The following is a 17,997-nucleotide window of genomic DNA, read 5'->3' on the forward strand; positions in this document are numbered from 1 at the left end:
CAAGGTACGGAGCTGATTAGACCCGTAGAGAATTCTTGGATAGATTCTTGGCAGAAACTATTTAACACAAGCTACACCTCACTTACTTCTTCCCTTGTACTAGACTTAGGTTAGGTACACCGGGGTAGGCGTATTTTAGATGCACCAGTTGAGTACTTTTAGTCATTATTTATCATTGCATGTATTTTATCTATTTTATGTATCTTATGGCTTAGAAACCATATTATGCTTTTACAGTATTATTTCATAATACTCTTTTTACTGTACGCACTTTACTTCATAACAAGTATTACGATTGTAGCAATTCACTTCTCTTGCATGAGAAAGAAGACTTCTCAATACAGAACCTTTTTATTGAAAACGCCCGTCTCTCTATTTCTCTGCACTTCTCGTGAAACGAAGCATGCACGATTGACTGAGTGAAATAGCAATCTATTGTTTCCGCGACTCAGAAGATATATTTCTTATTCATGGGGAACAAAGTTGTCATGTTATATGGTTGTCAGAAACTAATCCCTTCTTGTTTATTCGAGAAAGTTTCTAGTGACCTCTGAGCTAGCTGGAATTCACAATTAAGTCTAACATACTCAATAAAGACTTAGTCGACTTCAGTTCTACGTCTAAACTATCGTTTGTTATTCCAATCCGCAGAGCCTATTGGGAATATAGGAACTACACTAGTTTGAACTGTAGATTCTTTACACGACAGAGATCAGCTTTGGTTTCCTGAACGTATTTGTCTGTCTGTTGTATTAAGGGTCGCAAGAATGCGTCCGCAAACTTAGACAATGGTTCCAGGATGGAACCTATTCCTGAGACAATTGGTCTGCCTGGTGGTTTCTTCATGGTCTTGTGGATCGTGTACAAATAGGGGATAGTAGGGTCTTTGTTCTCCAGAAAATCTGCTTCTTTTCTGGATATCCAGTCATTTGTCAATGATTCTTCCACCAGACTGGCGATTTCGATGCGTAAGCGTTCTGTGGGGTCATTCTGGATTACTTCATAGTTCCTTTGGTCCGCTAGAATTCGTAGGCATTCCTCATTGTAGGCTGCTGTGTTCTGCACCACGATGGGGCAGCCCTTATCTGCTGGTTTGATTGTCACTGTTGTTTCCTTACATAGTTGCTGGATTGCTTCCATCTCTTTTGCTGGTGTTATGAAAAATCCTTATAGTTCTTGGGTCTATTTCGGTAACTTCCTTTAGGACTGCTTTTTCAAATGCTAGAAGCTCTACTGGCAGGCTACTTGAAGGTGGGGTAAACCTTGATTTTTTGTGGATCCCTGTGTCTCTGTTGGTAGTAGTTGTGGGTTTCTTGTCCTTGAATACCTCCAGTTTTATTTTGCGAATGAACTCCTTCAATTTGCAACATAGTTTAAATGTATCCAAACTCGCAGTTGGTACGAAACCCAAACCCTTTTCTAATACGGTGGTTTGGTCTGGTGTCAGAAAGGTTAACCACTAGACTAGGTGGTTGCTGGTTGACGGGATGTTCGGTGGGCCCCTGCTGCACGTGTGGCTTCTGGCGGTTTCCAATGGTTGTGCCCATTGCAACTGTAAGCCTCGTCTCGTTTTCCCTCGTTGTGGCATCTTGCCTCTCCCTAAAAAAGACTGGTGTTGCTGTTCCTGGGGTTGTGTGTTATCCCAATAGGGGTAGGGTTGTTGTTGGTAAGGCTGGTGGTCCATAGAAGAACTGTGGTGGTGAGCCATATGGTGGTGCCCCTTGGGAAGGGGACCTCCCAAAACCACCTCTTTTTCATGCGACCTCCCCTTGATCTTCTGTTTTTTGTGTAGTTACGATTGCAGCTGGAATCAGAGGTATCGGATCCTGTGTCAGATCCATCACTATCAGTATTGTAGCCTGGATTTATCCCTGCAGGGGTGTAGTCCTCCTTCGTATAGGGGTATACGTTTTCATGAGAAAAGGACTTTTTGTCCTTGTGAAAGGCAGTGGTGCATCCTGAAATTCATAAACGTGTGCACGAACACTGCAGCATGACAGGTGTCTAGGACAAGTTCTCCATGTGCCAACGCAGTGGTGGCAGATTTATGCCTGCTACAATGGACTCTTAGACCCCCCCATCCCCCTCACCCCCCGCCAGCGGCTCCTGTTTGGCCAATACGTAGCAGATCTTAAGGCAAAGGACTATCCACCTCGACAGACACTTTTCTGCACAGCCTTCTTTTTTTCACCCCAGAGAACCACACAGAAAGCTGATTGTCCACCCGATGGTCCTTTGTACGATCAAAGTAGAAGAAGAATGCTTTTTGGGGTCCAAGCAATGGAGCTTCTTGTTCTCTTTTGAGGGATGAGTCTGTGCAATGGGCACTAGGAGAGTGATGGATTACCGAACATGGAAATGAGTCATGACTTTCTGTAAGAAAAAAACCCAAGTCCTCATCACGTTTGTCCAGTAAAAAGGTGATGTAGGGCAGTTGTATTACTGTCCACTCATCCAATGAAGTCATCGCAAAAAGGAAGACTGTCTTTAATCTTAGAAAATGCAATGAGCAGCTGTTAATGGGAATGAAGGGAGTTCACAATGAGAAATGTCAAGACCAAATTTAGGTCTCACTGTGCCATCACAAACTGGGAGGTAATGTGTTAAATATTTAATATAGCCTTATAGCCCGCCGTAGCGGGCTATACCGGCTGTTAAAGGCCCGCTGGATTGTTAAAGGCCCGAGCCGAAGGCGACGGCCTTTAACGATCCAGCGGGCCTTTAACAGCCGGTATAGCCCGCTACGGCGGGCTATAAGGCTATTAAAGCATTGGCCCGCGGTAGGCATTACCGGACACGTAATTTTACAACAGTAGCAGCAAGGTCTGCACATCGTGCGCGCGTGCAAAAGAAAATGATTTAAACCTACCTTTCTACTGACGCCATGTTCTGCTCCCTCCGTGATCCAAGTGATGAACTAACGCCATGTTGTGGAGCAGATTTCAGTTGTTCTGAACCAGAGATTTTAAAAAAGGTTTAGCAAAATTAAACGGCAATGACAGGGCATTCATGAAATCGACGTCTAGAATGCCAGGCTAAGGAAAGGTCATAACAACCTTTTAAATTACGGGATTTGGTGATTATTTTGCGCATGCGCGTGGTACGAAGTTAAAAAGGAAGAGCCCACCCCTTGATGTAGAAATCCGGAAGCTAGAAAAAGCGCCGGTTTTTCTTTCGTTTTATGTCAGAAGGGGCTTTGCCAATCGTTAAGTTTAGTATTCTTCAGCTTCAGACGATGCTTCGCACATGGAAGGTAAATACCGAACAAGTGCTTAATTTTTAACTTGGGCTCTCGCCCGTGAAATGTGCAACAAATTATTTAAATAATTTTAAATGTGTCGCAGACCTTCCCAGGCTGCATATTTTTATACGGGTGTTGGCAGTCTCTTTGAAACTGTTTATTTCAATGTTTTTATATTTGGAATTTAAAAGGGAATGTGAGACATTAGGCTACATAACAAGCCCTATGCCTCATCTACATATCCAACTGTGAAAAAAATAAAACATAATCTTGAAGTTGGAAAGTAGACTGGAGGTTTAAAATACTGAGGGGCATTTGACCAAAGAAGACATTTAACCTGTATATCACCATAATGGCAACTGAGCTAGCTAAGGGAGGGTTCAAATCTCAGCAACGACGCTTAGTATCCTGTGATTCTGGGCAAATCACTTAAACTTCCTGTGGCTTACAACAATGAATGTGTCCATCTGTAAAAGAAACTGGTGCACATTTAAAGCACTCTGATACCTGATATTTTCGGGTCTAGTCTGCGCTATATAAAACTGTATTCAAATAAGGGGAATAAAAAACAACAGACCGTTAAGTTTGTGAAAAAATATTATTTATTACACCATTAACATCACCTTGTACTACAATTTCAGTACTAAATCATGGAATAACAAGTTTCAAATTTAGGAGTTATACATGCACACTAATACTTTTGGAAAAGAAGGAACTTTGCAAAGCATGACAACCATTAGAAATAATTTGTTACAGTAAGTTTTCAATTATAAGGTTTCATTTCATTACAAATTGTACATTGCCATTAAATGTGATGTTACAGTGAGAAAAAACATCTTTAATAATTTTTTCCTTATTGTGATCTGCTCTGCTCCCTGGCATCTTCAAAGAAGGATTGCCTTCTATTTCTGCACAAGTTTCAGGCCCATTTATGTTTTTGACAGATATTTTTTTCTTGGTATTGTCACCTGCATTTGCTAGTACAGTGGACCATATATTTCGATCTTCAGATTTAGCTTTCCAGTAACTCTGTACACTGGTTTCGCTTTTGTGGCCAGTGACTGCCATAATCTGTCGAGCTTCTAGACCATTATCTGCAAGCAAATTTCAATCAAATTTCGAAAAGCACCACCCAAATGGAGATAAATTGCCACTAGGCTTGATTGGTAAAGTTCATAAACAAACAGTAGTTCCAAATGGACAACGCTGAATCCGTGGTTGCAAAAGAGTTCCTTTAATATGCCAAGAGAAACCAGCCAACGCGTTTCGTTCCGTCAAGCGGAACTTCTTCAGGGCGCAATTGTGTACACGAAGGTAGAGATATGTTCCAGTTCACAAAGTCTGTTTTGAAACAGGAGCCAAATCCTTCTATCTGGGCGTCCGATAAGTATAATCCTCATCTAAGAGTATATTACCTTTTGGGGTCGTATCTCTTTCCCCAGTTGGCGTGGGAACCGCGAACACGCCAACTGGGGAAAGAGATACAACCCCAAAAGGTAATTACCTCAATGCGACTATACATCTGGAGCCTACTTTAGAACATTGGAAGTGAATACACGACGGTGCCAACAGAGTGCACGTCAGACCATTTGAAGGCCAACACTTGGGCCCAGTGGAATACACTATACGTCAAAATATGGGATGTGAAGATAAGTGAGCGCCCTTTGACAACAACATTTCGTGAACATAAAAGGCACCTATTTGTTGCATATACTCTTAGATGAGGATTATACTTATCGGACGCCCAGATAGAAGGATTTGGCTCCTGTTTCTAAACAGACTTTGTGAACTGGAACATATCTCTACCTTCGTGTACACAATTGCGCCCTGAAGAAGTTCCGCTTGACGGAACGAAACGCGTTGGCTGGTTTCTCTTGGCATATTAAAGGAACTCTTTTGCAACCACGGATTCAGCGTTGTCCATTTGGAACTACTGTTTGTTTATGAACTTTACCAATCAAGCCTAGTGGCAATTTATCTCCATTTGGGTGGTGCTTTTCGAAATTTGATTGAAATTTGTTCTTTTCCTAGGGTGTATCTGGGATGTACTCCTGGGACAGGGAGTATTCGAAATTGCACACCGTTCGAAAGAATTTTCTCATTTAAATACTGGTGATATATGGGTTGGTGCATTGAAGGTGTAAAAGTGGCCCACTGTCCCGCTTGTCCTGTATGAAACATTATCTGCAAGCAATTGCACAGCTGTAGCGCGCAGACAATGGTTTGTGTAAATGCGACTTAAACTTGCTTTTCTGCTGATTTCTTTCATTAGTCCTCCAATTGTGTTTTTTCCTAGTGGCTTTTTGAAATACCATACAGTGGCACATGCAGCATCCTCCACAGTAAGTTTCATTGGTTGAACATAGAAGTATGTGCAATCTCTGGGCAATTTTGAAATATAAAATTTCAACGATTTCACAGGACACATATCATTGTCTGGCTGGGCATAGATGCGACTTCTGTTTTGGTATCTTAATTTCTCATCTATTTCTTTGTGGTTTTTTGTTTGTTCGTTAAAAGTTAAGGTTGCATACTCTTGGTTGTTTTCATCTATTTGGAAGGTTAAAGCATTTTTAGGCAACTCCCGTAATCCTTCCCTGCCACGTCTTGCAAGGTGTAGTTGGGTATCAAAAAAAACGTTGTACAGCAGTGAAATAGGTTCATCACATTTCAAGATACCACAGTGTTTTATCAATGACAAGTCCTGTGCTGTGATAAATTCTTTTCTTATACTGATATCTTTGCCTTCTCTACGTTGTTTTTTTAAAATTGCTACTAACACATTGTTAGCGGGTGCAAATACAGCATCATGCATGATATTAACATATCTGCTAAAGGAGGATAACTACTTGATCACCTGCTTACTTGCCACACGGAGCTTCCAGCGACCGCCGGGCACCATCTCGCACCTGGGGCCCTGACGCTGTCGTCTCGCCGCTCCACGCCCTCGCAGCGGCTGGAGACTACAGCTCCCAGAGGGCAGTGCGACGACTTCCTGTGCTCCACTTCCTGACGCTGCGCGCCCGGAGTCGCTACTTAATCAGGGAGTCCCCTCGGTGGAGCGGGGAGGATAACTACTTGCTCACCTGCTTACTTGCCACACGGAGCTTCCAGCGACCGCCGGGCACCATCTCGCACCTGGGGCCCTGACGCTGTGGTCTCGCCGCTCCACGCCATCGCAGCGGCTGGAGACTACAGCTCCCAGAGGGCAGTGCGACGACTTCCTGTGCTCCACTTCCTGACGCTGCGCGCCCGGAGGCGCTACTTAATCAGGGAGTCCCCTCGGTGGAGCGGGGAGGATAACTACTTGCTCACCTGCTTACTTGCCACACGGAGCTTCCAGCGACCGCCGGGCACCATCTCGCACCTGGGGCCCTGACGCTGTGGTCTCGCCGCTCCACGCCATCGCAGCGGCTGGAGACTACAGCTCCCAGAGGGCAGTGCGACGACTTCCTGTGCTCCACTTCCTGACGCTGCGCGCCCGGAGGCGCTACTTAATCAGGGAGTCCCCTCCGCGTCGCGGACGGCGCCGGGCGAAGCCCGGGCAAAGGGCGGGCCCTCTGAGGCCCTCAGAGGTCAACAGTGGTCGGGCGGGCCACCCCACCAACACTTCCCCCGAAAGGTCAGCTTCCTAACTGGTTAATATAATGGCTGATTGTACTGTTATTAGTAATACTGCTGACGTTCTTACTCAGGACACAGACACAGAGTCCCCTGTATCATTGATATCGTCTTTCGAGACATTGATAGATACCGCGTTCAATGAGATTGTCGAAACCGAAAGGAGATTCTCTATGGGTTCAATGAGTATTAACCAACTACATGTCACGAGTGGTTTAAATGGCAATACCCATATAAATCCAGAAGTTATCGTGGTCAAATCTTCACATCCTGCTGTTGATGTGCCAATTGTCCTGGAGGATGAAAATACTGTCACATATATAGCCCCAGATGTAGTTCTTGACCCTGCCTCGGTATCAACATCCACAGAGGCTACTACTAAGGTGTCTGAGAATGCAGTAGCCAAGAGAAAGAGGGGCCCTGCCAAATTAACCCACAACAAAAGGAAGCAGCCACTAAGGAGTGTAAATCAACCAACTCCACAAAGTATGTGGAATAGGGGGAAGAAACAGAAGTTGATCCAACACATTGCATTTACGCAGGAACAACCTCATCTGGGTGACGTTGTTGTCATAAATAACGATGATTCAAACTCTATATCTATCTCCACCCAGACTGAACTCCCCAATGTAAACAACATAAACAGTCACCACTCCAAATCAGAGGGGAACCTCATTGAGACTATCGCAGATACTATTTTTAAAAATCTTGAAGGTCAAATGATCAAACAATTTAATAATATTTTTAAAAGACTCGACAGACTGGAAAACCTAATTAAAACCGATGATGCCAAGAGAAAAGGCATAGCGAGCTTGGACAAAATAAGAGTAGAACGTCTGCTAAAAGATCTGGAATCCACCACCCGTGTCCTTACTAGTAGTGACCATGGCACTAACAGGGTAGTGGAACAACAGGCTGTCACTAATCTACCACCGTCTGTTACATCTGCGGTGACTAAAAGTAAAAGTACAAGAGGCAGTAACCCGCCTGACTCTCTAACCAAAAGCCCCTTGCCATCAAGTAACGTTACATGTGCTTTTGACTCCTCGACCAAATCTTCTGCTTCTGTTATCGCCGTAAATGAAACATTAACGAATAATAATAATTCAGCGATACAGACCACTACAGCACAGAAGGTCCCCGCTAATTCCAGCCAGCGCTACAATAAGATCCCACATGAAGACACCAGGCCTGTTAAACATCAAGGCCCTGCCTTACACCTTCCACCTGAGGCTTGTCCTTATGTCTTAGTTCTGGCTGGTATCCCACCCCTCAGGGAAGGCCAAGGAGAATCGTGGGTCCAATTGCACAATAAGTGCATAGACTGGTTAACGAAGCACAAGGGGGTGGGTTATGACATTGCTAAAGAGATCATATCCACACGGCGAGTAACCTGGGTTGGTCCTCTCTTCAAAAACATCAATGGGGACTGTATTGTAATTAACTTTAGAAACCCGGGCACTGCAAAATTCTTGCTGAATAACAACTTTGCTCGACACGGTCCATCTACTGTGGTCACCCCCTTACCATTAAACTACTTTTACCGTCCCCCCCACAAAATGATGCAGCCCCCACTTGTTTTTCCGTTATATAACAGGTTTGGAATACTTCAGGATCTGGAAACATTGGACTGACTGCCTTCCACTAGCACCGAATTGTCTTCTGTGTGTTTTGCTATAGACCAGTCAGTGGAAATACCTCCTGAGGCACCTCCGTTAACACCTAAGACCTCTCCACCTAGCACATTATGTGAACAACAGGGGCATACTACAGCTAAACCGGTCTCAGGATCTGACCGGGGCCCTTGTCTGAGGAGAGATAATAACTTAAAAATTCTTAGTTGGAACATTGCTGGTCTGAAGACCAAGATGGAAATTTCTTCCTGGAGGGACTGGGTCAACTGTCATGACATATTAATGTTCCAAGAAACCTGGTGTATTGAGGACTTGTTATATGAGGGGTATAGCTGCCACAACAGGACTGTTTTAGCCCCCCTGTTTGGTCGTCCAAGTGGTGGATTATCTATCTGGATAAAAATTACTGCAGAAGTTAAAGTTGATACACTACTTACTAATTGTCCTAGCTTCATGGCATTATCATATACTCAGAGGACAAGACTATGTCTGATCAACTTTTATAACAATGACTTTTTGTCCCAACCTAATCCAAATTGTATTCTTTTATTTGATTTTATTGATGAAATCATGGATGGACAGAAATATGGGAAATTTGACGGTATCTGTCTAGGAGGGGACTTTAATGCACATATACATCCAAGAAATCCCCCATGCAAAAGAGGCACAGAACTGTCAAATCTTCTCGCAACTAGAGACCTTGTTAACTGCATGGAATATGTAGGTATGGAAAACAGCGCCGCCCCATTCTCCACTTTCATTGGCCATGGGGGCGGCACCACAATTGATTATGTTTTCGTTTCACCTCCTGTCGCTTACGTTCTAATAAAGGCTGAAGTGGTATGTAAAATTTATAGTGACCATTACCCGATTGTTATTCACCTATCACTCTTGAGGGGTAAGTGTTCAAGAAATGAAATAGGTGCAAGGGACTTGAAGGTCTCAACTGATAAATTGAGGGTAATTTGGAAGGGCGCAGATAACAAGGGAATCCTAGCCGGAATTATTAAAAACTACCCAGCCTTGATCGAAAATTGTCTCACTATTGATGACCATGGGGTTAACACAATTAAATCATTCTCTGAACTCTGTTCTGTAATAAAAGGTGAGATTTCCAGACCAGCTTCTAGTAAAGCTGAGGAAACACCTAGATGGTTTGATGCCCTATGTTCTAAAGCAAATAGGAAGCTGAGAGCCGCCCTAAAAGCTGAACCTAGGGATATACCACGAATAAGGCTGCTCAGAGCAGAGTACAAACGTACCCTACGTACCAGATCAAATGAACTGCTTAAAACCCACTGGGATTCCCTGGCACGCTCAGCCGACCTGAAAGATACCACTGGGTTCTGGAAGGAGGTAAAGGAGATAAGATCTATAGGTTCTAATTTAACCGAAATCAATTGTAACATCACCGGTCCCACCTGGGTTGAACACTTTGCAAAAATTCATGCAACACCAGACAACCCTCCTTTGACCCCACTCCCCTTAAACCCACTTAATATTTCTGTATCTGAGGTAGCGGATGCCATATTAGAAAGTGCTGGGAATAAAGCGCCCGGCCCTGATGGGCTCTCAATTGACCAGTTAAAGTGTGAGCCCGATTTTTGGGCTCCATTGCTTTGCAATGTTTTTAATAATTTAACAAACGGGCAAACTCCAGAAACATGGTCCCGTAGCATATTTGTTCCCATTTTTAAGAAGGGTGATAGGCTGGACCCTGGGTGTTACCGCCCCATTTCTTTAATCGATAACACCTTGAAAGTTTTGGGGCGGATTATATTCAAAAGGATTAGAACTTGGACGGATGAGAATAATATCCTACACCCTAGCCAGCTTGGTTTCCGCAGTAGTGTTGGAACGGTGGAACAATGCTTAAACCTGAACCTGATTATGGCAAAATATATCATTGCTAAGAAATCTCCTTTATATTTTGGTTTTATGGACTTGAGCTCGGCTTTTGATTTTGTTAACCGTTCCCGCCTATGGTCCACCCTTCTCGAGTATGGTTTAGATGATCATTTGGTACACTTCTTAGCCTTTTTACATCGTGATTTAAAAGCATGTGTGCGTTTAAATCAAACTGGTGAAGTTTCTGACGATATCAGCATCGGTAGGGGGGTCAGACAAGGGTGTGTGCTGGCCCCCCTCCTGTTTATTCTGTACATCAATAATTTAAGTGGCTCTCTGAGTACTCTAACTAGAGATGTACCTCACGTAAATGGAGTTCCCATACCCACCCTTCTTTACGCAGATGACGCGGTCCTGATGGGCCGCACTCCAAAGGCACTCCGCACTTTAATCTCAGGATTCGTCCTTTTTATGGCCGATTTAGGCCTGACAACTAATTTAAAAAAATCCCTAATCATGAGTTGTGGCCCTAAAAACTACAAAATTGCCGAGATCAAATCAGGGTCAAATGTCTTGAAAAGCACTAGCACTTTCCCCTATTTAGGGTTGCTATTTTCAAACACTGGTTCGTGGCATGCACACATATCTTATGCTAGGAATAAGCTGGGTAAAGCTATAAATTGTGTCACTTCTTTGAGACAACCCAACCACGCTGATGTAATCACATCACTAGTTAAGATCTATCAAACCCAATGTATGCCAACCGGCACTTATGGCGCCGAGGTCTGGGGTTATACAAACTGTTCTCATATCCAAATGGAAGAAAACAGGTTTTGCCGGAAGGTGCTGGGTGGGGTTATCTGTTCCCCCAACTATGTATGCCACAATGAATTAAATATTCCATACATAGAAGACTTTGTAAGATCCAGACCAGCACTCTTCTGGATAAAGATATGGAATAACCCGGCTGCCACTTTGACCCGTGAAATTATTTTGGATTGTCTAAAATGTGATAGGGGACTCCATATACCATGGTTGAAAGCGGTAAAAGATTGCCTTGTAAGCGTAGGGCTGGGTTCTCTGTTCACCACACCAAGTTTAATAAATCGCTCCCATAAGACCATTATCCTTAGGGCATTGTATGATTTGTACAGTGAAGAGCGGGAAAGAAAGAACTTGACTAAATGCACTGTTGTAAAATATTTGGCCTACTCTGAACCCCACATTAAAAATCCTGGCCCACCGTACAGGTATTTACGTCTGCATCTTGGCAGATGGGTTAGGGGTTTACTGTTTCGCTTCCGAGATGGGAGCATAGTAAACTTACTAAACTTCCCCTTGGGTTACAATAAACACCTTGAAACTTTAAATTGTCCATGTAACCCTAACATGAAACAGAGCCTTATGCATTTCTTGTTCTTTTGTGGCTTTTACAAAAAGCTTTCCGGTCATTATTTAATGCCTTATTGTAGAAAACATGATTTGACTAATTTTAAATTAGCTTTGAGGTCTTTTCTATTACTGGGATCAGATGAAGTTATATTCAGGGTGAGCTGCTTCCTTAAAGCTGCCGTCAGATCACGAGCCACTCTCTATACTGAGGTATAATCATTGCACACTGCACTTTTTCTTATGCACTTTAGAGAATCTTACTTGTACGTTCTCCTTCTTTGCAAAAGCTTTTTTATGTGGATATAATTACGATGTCGCTCTTATCCATCCCTTTTTAAACTATGGTTGTTAAAATTGTGTGTTTTTAAACTTTGTTTTTAAATTGTGTATAAAGCCATTTTTAGATTACGAAGGGACAATTTGCGTGTAGATGTGAAATTGGAAATGAAATTTGATTATGATTGATTGTTCTCTGATTTATTTTCCAGATGTCATTATTGTACTGAAATGTTTTTATCATATTTTGTCTGTACTTTTATGGATGTTTTTATTCCGAATAAAGATCTTTTGACTTGACTTGACATATCTGCTAAAGGAGGATTATTAATTTGTCTATTTAGTCCAGCCCTTGCTGATATAAGGCTTTGATTACTGTAACATTCCCCCTTAGCATTTTTTACCTCTGCATAAAAATGTCTTAGATGATTACAGAGTTCAGGCAGTGGTTTCATCTCAAAGTCTGGCACATACCCATTTTCTTCCAACCAGTCTCTGAATATTTGAGTCGCCCATTTTGTTGCTGTTCTAGTGCTGGTTTCAGCCCTCTGCTCTTCAAGGATATCCAATTCATGTGCAGCAAAGTTATGGTGACGTTTTCCAGGCTTCTCCATTTGAACTCCAGTGGATTTATTTACCCATTCACCAATGGAAAGGTTTCCAAATAAATTGAAAGATATTTGTTGAGGCCTTTCAAAAAACTAGAAATAGCTTTGAGGATTTGCCATTGCTACTGCTCAGCTCTTCACCTTTGCTTGACTGTTGAGCTAACTGTGATTTTAAACAATAGAATGGAATGCACTTGGCAGCTTGTGGAGATTAGAACACTCAGTTAAGAGGACCTTTACCAGCGAATACAGATCTCTGGAGCTGCATTGTCTTCAATGGAGCTCTCAACATTCCAATGCTCTAATATACTACATCACAAAAGATGATTTAAACAAGGACATTTGGTCTGGCAAAACCCAAATGCTGACAGGGACTCCAAATAACTTAATAGTACCCGTTGCCAGGCCTTGGTGAGGCACAAATAATTATAATTCTGGGTTTTTAAAGTGCCTGGTTACACCTGCCGGTGTGTCCCCGCGCTATCAAGGACTGAACAGTAGCTAAGAGAGGCCTCTCAAGACAAACTCCGGAAAAATTAGGACTTAGGGAACAGGAGGGTTTTCAGCTCTTTCCGGAACAGCACCTCAGAGGGCTCCGCACGAAGCTTATGTGGGAGGGAGTTCCATCTTTCTGCGGCTAAGTAGCGAAAAGAACGTCCTCCCATTCTTGCCCTGTTAATTCTAGGAACCAAGAACAGGCCTGCGCCCATGGAACGCAGTAGCCGGGTAGGCTTATAAGGAAGAAGCAGAGTACGCAAAAGACCGGGCCCCTTTCCATGGTCAATCCTGTGACTGATACAAAGTGCTTTGAATTCTATGCGTTCCCTGACAGGGAGCCAATGCAGTGTCTCCAAGGCTCTTTTAGAAGAGGCTCTCCTGGGAAGCTGTAACACCAGTCGCGCGGCTGCGTTCTGGATACACTGTAGTCTTAAGGTACAGCTTGCATTAGCTCCCAAGTAGAGGACATTCCCATAGTCCAGCTTGGAAATAACCAGGGCCCCTCTGGCAGACGCTGGGAGAAGGTCAAGTGTCTTTCTTAGACTGCGGAGGATTCCAAAGCATGTGCCTGCGACACGCCGAGTATGGTAATCATAGGACATTCTGGAATCCAACCACATGCCCAGATTCTTAACTTGATCCTTGGGAACAGGTAGTGGGCCCAATGCCTGAGGCCACCAGGCAGAGGTCCACACCGAGGTAGACTTACCGACAATGAGCACCTCTGTTTTATCCCCGTTCAGACTGAGACAGTTTTTTGCCATCCAACCTGCCAGATCTTGAAGGCAGGATGCAAATCTACTGGCTGCATGCTCAGGTGGCTGTGACAAAGCCACAACCAGCTTAGTATCATCGGCATAGGTCACTACCTCTATCCCATACTGCTCAGTAATAGTAGCCAATGGTGCTACATACAGATTAAACAGGGTAGGGCTGAGGCTGGAACCCTGGGGAACACCCTGCTTAAGATCCAGAACCTCTGACCTATAAGCACCCTGTTCCACATAGAAGCTGCGGTCATGGAGGAAAGATTCCAACCATGACCAGGCTCTCCCAGTCACTCCACTTTTCCTCAGACACTGTAGCAGAGTATGACGAGCTACAGTGTCGAACGTAGCGCTGATATTAAGAAGAATCAGCGCTGCTGTCTGACCCTCATCTAAAAGTTTCCTCAATGCCTCTGTGGAGAAGAGAAGGGCAGATTCAGTGGAGTGAAAGGCACGGAAGCCCGTCTGGGAGGGATGGTAGAGCCTATGCGCCTCGATGTGAGCCGTCAATTGTTGGTTTGCCAGTTATTCGGCTATTTTAGAGAAGTAGGGGAGGAGGGAGATCGGCCGTAGATTGTTTAGTTGAGTTATACTGATCTGTGGCTTTTTCTTAAGTGGCAGTACAACAGCCTGCTTTCATGTTTTCGGCACCTTGCCGGATTCGAATGACAGAGCTAAGAGATGCTTAACATAAGGTGCCAGTACCTCCATGCTGCCACTCAGAATTTTGGCAGGGGCTGGATCCCTGGGGGAGCCTGATTTGACCCCACTCGCTACTGCTATTAGCGTAGCCTCATCCGGGACCGAGAATATGCGGATGCAGTCCTCCTCAAAGATAGCACCTTCCATTGGCGGGTCACCGTTGAGGCCAGTCCTGGCCTCTTTAGGAAAGGTGGTATAAATATCTTGTACTTTCTTGTGGAAAAAAACAGCAATTTGGTTGCATAGTTGTACAGAAGAATCTGCTTGTTCACTTCTAGAAGCCAGCAAAGATATCTCCTTATAAACTACAAAGAGTTCTTTAGTCGAGCACTCCGCCTTATAAAGACGATCAGTAAAGTAAATTGAGCGGGTTTTCCTAAACAAGGCGTGGTAGCATCTAAGGCTATCTTTGTACGCCTTACCTGCCTCTGGAAGATAATCCTTTCTCCAAGCTCTTTCCATACGTTTACATGCTGTTTAAGTTTCTTTCAACTCAGCATTAAACCAGGGAGATGATTTAGTTCTGCGCAAAGGACCATTCATCGACCAGGAGGGCGGTCAGATCCATGGCCATCTCAATGCGTTTATCGAGTACCGCACAAGCTTCCTCAATAGTCGCACCTAGCCCATCTGGGGCATCTCTCTGTATTAGGCTGGCATGAAAATTATCCAAAGAAAATTTAGCCCACTTCCTCTGCTTCTTTTTAGTGTCACTACCATTCTTCGGGTTACTGCCCTCTGTGAATTTAAAACAGAAAGGAACTAAATAATGATCTGTCCAGATCATCGGGACCGGGCAGCCGGCCTTAATGCCCTCCCAATTGCAAAAGAGGGGATCAAGTTGATGACCTAGCCGATGAGTAGGAAGTGTCGACTGCAATATCAATTGCATAGTCGACAACTCTTGGCATACCTCTTGGGCTGCCATGTTAGATCCATCGTTGAAATGCATACTGAGATCGCCAAGTAAAAGGAATTTATCATATCTCATGGCAGGGGATAACAAATTGCATATTAAGCTCTCCACAAACTTTCTACTGCTGCCCGGGGTCTATAAATTAAGAGGCCTTTAATAATTGTATTGCTGGTCACAGTTACAGAGAACGTCCCTGTCTCACTGCCCACTATGCTAGCAGGCTCCATAGTGCAGATAATATTTTCCCTGTGGATCAGTGCAATCCCACCCCCCCTTTCACGCGGTCTGTCTTGCCTACAAATGCCATATCCCTGGGGCAGGGCCTCTAGTATCTCAGGTTCTGACTCCCCATCGAGCCATGTCTCTGTTAAAAAAAGAATATCTAGGTTGTTATCCAGCAATAGGTCCCGCACTTCCATGTTATGTTTTTTTAAAGACCTACGGTTAAGCAGCGCACAGACAACTTCCTTAGTAGTGCCTACTACTTGGACGTCGCCTTTCAACTTAACACCACAGCGCTTACAAGCACTTACAGCATCCCCCTGCTGGGATCCAGTCCATGAGCACACTGAGGGCTGATCGTCAAACATAAATCGATCAGCTGTTCCCGAGTATAGACCAGGTTAGACCCCAATCCACCAGTGGTTCTGGACCCAGGCCCCGTCCGGCCGCGGACGGGCGCAGACGGGCTTGCCTTAAGCGCGCCCGCTGCGCTCGCCCACTGCGCGTCCGGTGCATAAGTGGCTAAATACCCTTCCTTCTGGCGGACGACTAGACCGCGTCCTGCCGGAAGTAGGGATTCTGAGGACTAATGCTTGCTGCCCTCCGCACAAACGGCACAGCAGCCGCAGCGGACCGGGGTCGGCAAGGAAGGTAAGTGTTTAAATGCCCCCAACAGTATAAGTCACAGTGCCCCAACTCACAGTCTAAAATAGAACAATTAAAATATTTCACAAGTTTTAAAACGCTGAGCACACAAGCACAGGAGTTGTACACTATACAGATTTTATCAGATAAGAACAAATTCACGAGCGCTTAAGAAATGCGGCGCCTCTAGGCTACTCACAGTCCGCTGAACAATAAAACTTCCAAAAGTTTGGCTTGTAAAGGGTATGTTTCCCGGTGCCCAGCGTAAATGGACTTCATAGACTAACACATTAGAACAGAATGACATTCACAACCTCAGGTGATAGATCATAAATTGTTAACAACCGTTGCTTAGTTTCTGGGCATCGAGGTGTAAATTGCAAGGGTTTGGCTCTGACAGAAGATCCTCCTGGACTGGTAACCTGATTGAAGGACAGTCGCTCATACCCAGAAGTTCCAGGTATGACAAACCCACTAGGATGACTTGCTTCCATTTCTTGTGCTTCTTACTCCTACCTGAGAACTTGTAGCGTAATGAACACTGATCTCTGGAGCGGTTCGACTCCAAGAATGGGACTGAGAATGAACCTAGGGCGTGGAGCGCTGACTGGGAATGGTTCCCGTGAGGAGTCTTTTGTTTATGTTTAACGACAAAGTTTCAACTCACATTCCCTGATGGCCTTTGGGTTCATCAACATGCAGTCACTAGAGGCCTTGGAGTCTGGGTTCCATGCCAGGCACCACAGGCACACCCAATATGGATCCATCACAGACATTTGTTTGCTACAGTTCCTCAAAGAGCTTAAAACCTTTAAATTGTGGGGGCAACATTCCTTGCACACTGAATAAAATATCAATGGTAAGTGTCTCTGAGAGACGACATAGGGAGCTCTGGAGCCTCAAAAAAATGGAACTGATGTCAGCGGAAGGGATTGGCGCCTTTATAGGCCCTGCATGTAATTTCAGTGCAGAGCCGCATAGCACCGCTTACCACCACACAAAAATATTGCTGGGTAGTTTCTGGATCCAGCCTAACAGGTGAATATTCAAAAGCTGAGGAATCAGCAGCTGGAAGTCTCTATTAGAAGACTAAGAGACCCAGTCTCTGAGATGGGATGGGATGGAAGTGTGCACCAAAGTCAGTGCTGAACTTGTGACTTGTTCATGGGGTTCAGACGGCACTGAGGAGAAATGTGCTTAAGGTAATCTTACTGGAAGCCCCTGTAGATCTTTTGGGCCCAAAGGCATAACCCAGGGAGCCAGAAGAGTGTAAAAAATATGCAGCACAGTCTCCTCAAGTAGAGATACTCAGAGGCATCGATTGGCACCCCTATGCCCTTGGGTGTTCTCTTTTGATAGAGACTTATGGGATAAGGTTGAGTTCTGCTTTGCTTCCTAGTCTTCCACTTGGACTTCGACTTACCGGAGGACTTTGACCATGAAGCTGACTTCTTGCAAGAGTGTGGACATGCCCTCAACTAACGCAAGGCCTGAGACTTCTTCCTGTGTTCGGAAACGTTCAGCTTAATTTCATTGCCCTGGATCGCCTTTGGGTGCATGAGGGCTTACTCATCACATGACTTGAAGTCATGCCCTGACCCCAAGCACCAAAGGTACAACTTGTGTG

The sequence above is a fragment of the Lissotriton vulgaris genome, chromosome 4_1, assembly GCF_964263255.1.
Source record: "Lissotriton vulgaris chromosome 4_1, aLisVul1.2, whole genome shotgun sequence".
In the NCBI taxonomy this organism is placed as follows: domain Eukaryota; kingdom Metazoa; phylum Chordata; class Amphibia; order Caudata; family Salamandridae; genus Lissotriton; species Lissotriton vulgaris.